The sequence below is a fragment of the Chelonoidis abingdonii genome, chromosome 10, assembly GCF_003597395.2.
Source record: "Chelonoidis abingdonii isolate Lonesome George chromosome 10, CheloAbing_2.0, whole genome shotgun sequence".
NCBI lineage: Eukaryota > Metazoa > Chordata > Testudines > Testudinidae > Chelonoidis > Chelonoidis abingdonii.
The window spans coordinates 52,468,690-52,474,109 of record NC_133778.1 but is presented as its reverse complement, the minus strand read 5'-3'; positions in this window follow the sequence as shown (position 1 = coordinate 52,474,109).

Below are 5,420 nucleotides of genomic sequence, written 5' to 3'. Positions count from 1 at the left end.
ACAACTGCAAGAAATGAAATTTGATTCAAGTCCAATTACTTTATCTGTAATTTGCAAAAAGAGTAGACTAGAATGACAAATACAATACTTACTAGCACTAGACATTTGTACCTGTTGTATCTGTTTGTCAATACATAGCCCAGTATCACAGCATATCATGCAGCATCAGCTATTGTGAAATGATCATGTGGGTGCAGGCACAGAAGCTGATACTACATGATATGCAGCTATGCTCACCTATGTATCAGAGATAAGATCAAAGCCTAAGTATGCTATATTTGCTGATGTGTTGTACTGGCTTATAGTACAACAATATGTAATGTGTCCTTCACTATGATTTTAAACCTTTCAGGTTCTGGTGGGGTTTATGTGATATTTAATTAATCCTCAAGCCAAATAGTGTCATTTCTAGAGTAATCTACAGAAACACCAGGGCTAACAATAACTTCTGTCTTCTTCCTCTGGTCCGCTGAGGCCAGATCATGTAGTTTTTCTGAGTCCCTTTGAGAAATCAATTTAAACAGAATACTAACAACGATGTAAGTAGATTTGCTGCTATGTTATACCCTATATAATATGAGACACCCTAAAGCCTCCTTTTTACTTCTTTAAAGTCTTGTGCAGATGAAATGAAGGTTACCTGCGCATGTTGAGTCATTTATTTTTCCATCAGCAGAAGATCACTCCAAAAGACAAATCTCAGTGAAAATGTTCCCAGTATTCAGTCTATTTTTTTTTCCCTATTACAGAGGAGGTTCTATATGGGCTACCCCACAGGGATATTTAACCCTTAGCAATCAATAATCTCTTCTTAATCACTTACATCTTACCTGATATTAGCTATCACAGTGAAATTTATAGTTCAATTGTATCTTTAATATGATGAATGGCTAGCTAAGGTTGAAACTCCCCATTTATTAGAAGCCTGCACTTGCCCCACTACTTGGCTAACTCTAAACCAATTCACCTGGAACTTCATAAGTACAATCTTAGCAGCAGAATCTTTCTGGAAACAGCAAGCAAATCAGACAAAGCATTTGAGAGTTTTGAGGGTTCATAAGGAAGTCTCATTTCTTGAACATATTTCTACAGGCAGATAAATGGATAGATAGTGGCTCAGTCATTAAAAATGGTTTGGCCTCCAAATTTTATTTTAATTTATTTGTCTTGGGGAAGAGTGGTGCTATCAAAAAGCTTTGATGGGACGGAGGGGAATTATTTGATTCTTAATTGTGGTTTCACATCTGTTAAGAACCTGGAGTTTTCATAAAGTCATCATGACTCCTGACCCCAGTTCAGACTTAATAAAATCCGTATGCCCCCATGGTGGACTTAATAAAATCTGCGTAGCCTTGATGCCTGAGACAAACTTTATAAAAAGTGCACATGGTACTAATGACTGTTTTATTTAAAAACATGAATGTAGATATTCACTTCATAGCAGAGATCATCTTTGTCACATCAGGTAGAGAGATGGAAATAACCCTGAGAACATTATCACGGAGGGATGGTGATGGGTCATTGTAGTAGGCGACAACCAGCAAGGAACTGGATAGACTGTGTGTGGCAGATCACTTGGAGGTCAGCTGCTTTGTGCTCTAAGCTAGTGATGGATCAAGAAGGCTTTAGAAAATTCTGCCATGAGGTCACGAATATTCAGACAGGGATTTTTCTTAATTTACTCATAAAAATTAATTTGTGCATGCTACATTTGTGTTAAGCAGTTCATAAGGACCAACAGTTGATTTCATCAGTAATTTTGGAAGCCCTTCCTCTGTTCAATACCTCTCCTATTTTGAAGATAATTGTCTTATTGCATTACTCAGGTGCTAAGATACAGGATGTGGAACTGAGGCTGAAGAGGATCCTAACAGGAGTGGGAAACAATCCACTGATTGTTCCCACATGAAGAACAAATTATACAGCTAGATTCCTGCTGGAACATATCAAGGAAGACTATGTCAGACTGGGGAAGACGCTCAAGGAAATCGAGGCTCAGGTGATCTTCAGTGGGATTCTGCCTGTTCCTAGAGAAGGACAACAAAGGTGTGACAAGATTATGATGATCAACAAATGGCTCAGGCAGTGGTGCTATAAGGAGGGCTTTGGGATGTATGGCCACTGGGAGGCATTCATGGAGAGAGGACTGTTCTCTCAGGATGGACTTCACCTGAGTAGAGGGGGAAATAGACTTCTAGGATGGAGGCTGGCACAACTGATTCAGAGAGCTTTAAACTAGGAATTTGGGGGAGATGTCCAGGTAATTTCCACACTGGATTTTGAGGGGGAAGAAAATGATTAAGAAATGATACAGCCGTGGGTAGGAGAATAGATACAAGGAGGAAGGGTAGTGTAGATACCAATCTAATAGGTGATACTGGCGGTAGAATGTCTGGGCCTAATTGGGTAAAGAATGTGAGCGAAGCCAAACAGCAAAAATTAAGAAGTTTGCACACCAATTCGAGGAGCCTAGGTAATAAAATGGAGGACCTAGAGTTATTGGTGCTGAAAGTGAAACCAGATATTACAGGGATAACAGAAACATGATAGAATAGAGGTCATGATTGTCGTACAGGTATTGAAGGATATGTGCTGTTTAGCAAAGACAGAAATAAACGTGAAAGTGGGCGAGTAGCATTGTATATTAATGATGAGGTAAACTGTAAAGAAATAAGAAGTGATGGAATAGATAAGACAGAGTCTGTCTGGGCAATAATCACATTGGGAAAGAAATCTACTAGAGCCTCCCCTGGGATAGCGCTTGGGGTGTGCTATAGACCAATGGGATCTGATTTTGATATGGATAGAGACCTCTTTAATGAAGTAAATACTAATGGGAATTGTGTGATCATGGGGAGACTAACTTTCCAGATCTAGACTGGAGGACAAGTGCTGGTAATAATAACAGGGCTCAGATTTTCCTGGATGCGATAGCTGATGGATTCCTTCACCAAGAAGTTGCTGAACCAACAAGAGGGGATGCCTTAGCTGATTGCCATATTTGGGATCAGGAAGGAATATTCCTTCCTGATTGCTAGAGGCCCTCGGGATTTTTCGCTTTCCTCTGCAGAGTAGGGGATGGGTCACTTGCTGGAGGATTCTCTGCACCTTGAAGTCTTTAAACCATGATTTGAGAACTTCAGTAGCTCAGACATAGGTTAGGGCTTTATTACAGGAGTGGGTGGGTGAGATTCTGTCACCTGCATTGTGCAAGAGGTCACACTAGATGATCATAATGGTCCCTTCTGACCTTAAAGTCTATGACTCTAGAAGTAGAAGTGACGAAGGTACAGCCTCTGGCTTGTAGGCTAAATGCAAGCCATAGAGTTCAGTAATATGGTTTACGATCAGGGGCGGCTCCAGGCCCCAGCATGCCAAGAGGATGCTTGGGGCAGCAAGCCGCAGGGGGACACTCTGCTGGCAAGCTGCTGATCCCACGGCTGCGGGAGGTCCGCTGAAGCCACGGGACCAGTGGACCTCCCGCAGGCAAGCCACCGAACGCAGCCTGCTTGCAGTGCTTGGGGCTGCGAAATGCCTAGAGCCGCCCTGCTTATGATTACCCTAATCTTTCATATGGAGGTGTGGCTGGCAGAGCCCACAGGTCTCTGCATGTCATGCTCCATCTTGATCCAAGAGGAACTGAAAAAGGCTTTGGCAATTTGCTTAGCTTTTGACAATTAGTTGCAGCCTTTAAGGTTCCACTGAGTCTTTCAGCTGGGTAAATTTCAGGCATCTCTGATATACAAATTAGCTTGTCCCAGTCTTATATAATAGCTTATCTTCTTTTAATTAAAAAAGCACCACAAAAACACCACAAACCAAGCACAAGTCACTGAGCCTCTGTGTGCCTCAGTTCTCCATCTGTAAAATGAGAATAATAGTATCTCCCTACCTCACAGAGATGTTCTGAGGATAAATACATTAAGGATTGTGGGATGCTCAGATACTAAGTTATAGGGGAGAGGATATAAATTCTTGAGACACACACAGAGGCCTGGTCTACACTACACTGTTAAACCAATTTTAACAGCGTTAAATCGATTTAACGCTGCACCCCTCCACACTACACTGCTCTTTATATCGATTTAAAGGGCTCTTTAAATCGATTTCTGTACTCCTACAAAACGAGAGGAGTAATGCTAAAATCGATATTACTATATCGGAATAGTGTTAGTGTGGACGGAAATCGACATTATTGGCCTCATTATTTTACAGTAGTTACCCACAGTGCACTTCTTCAGAAATCGATGCTAGCCTCGGACCATGGACGCACACCACCGAATTAATGTGCCTAGTGTGGACACGCACAATTGACTTTATAATATCTGTTTTATAAAATCGGTTTAAGCTAATTCGAATTTATCCTGTAGTGTGGACGTAGCCAGAGAGACTGAAAAAAACAAACAAACAAACAAAAACACCTAGAGAAAATTCTCCTGTGGGTGGCAGCATGGTCTGATCTCCATAGGAAGACATGAGCAGCTCTGAGAGCAACACTTGATGTTTGACTCACAGAAAGAATGGAAGGAGAGTTGGAGATAATTCCATGATTCATTTCCATGTCAGAATATTAACCCTCTCTCTGATCAGCCTAATATTGACTGGCTAAAACAAAGTTTTGAGAGGCATGACTTCTGGGATCTATTTCTGGCTCTGAAGCAGGGGCATGCACAAGGAGTGGCAAACAGTGGCATTGCCCCGTGCGCAACCAGTGGGGGCATAGAATTCTTTCAGGGCCAAGACAGGGAGAGCAAGCTCCTCCAGCCGCGGGGGAGGAGCAGGAAGTGCCCCTCCAAAAGCAGCCAATTTTTTATTCCTGTGCACACCCCTGCATGGAAGCAGAGTTACTGTGTGATCGTGGGTGGCTTCTAGTTTTGGGTGCCCAATTTCAGACACATAGGATGGGATTATCATAGGTGCAGAGCATCTACAATTACGGTTGAGGTCAATGCAAGCTCAGTGACTCTGAAAATCAGGCACCATAAATCTAAAGCAGGGCACCAAAAATACTGAGAAACCCAAAACTAGAGCACCATCAGTGAACTGGGGATATTAATGCTTTCCCCACAGGGATAATTAACTGTTTGTAAAAACTTTGAGAGTGTTGGATAAAATACACCATATAAATGCAAAGTGTTATTACATTTTGCTTAATTATTAACAACATTGTTATTAGTTCCTACACACAGTTTTTGGCCTTTAGAACCTGTTTTATTAAGGACCCAAAAAGTATTACATACTCTTTACAAAAAGACGCCTGGAATTGTAATCTGTCCCTTGATTTCTATAGCCTTTGGATCAGGCCCCTAAAGAACAATACCTCTAACTGTGCTGCACCCTTTAGTGCTCCACTATGGAAATACGCTAGATCAATTCATTACTTTGGGTCAAATTCTGCACTAGTTTACACTGCGTGCAAC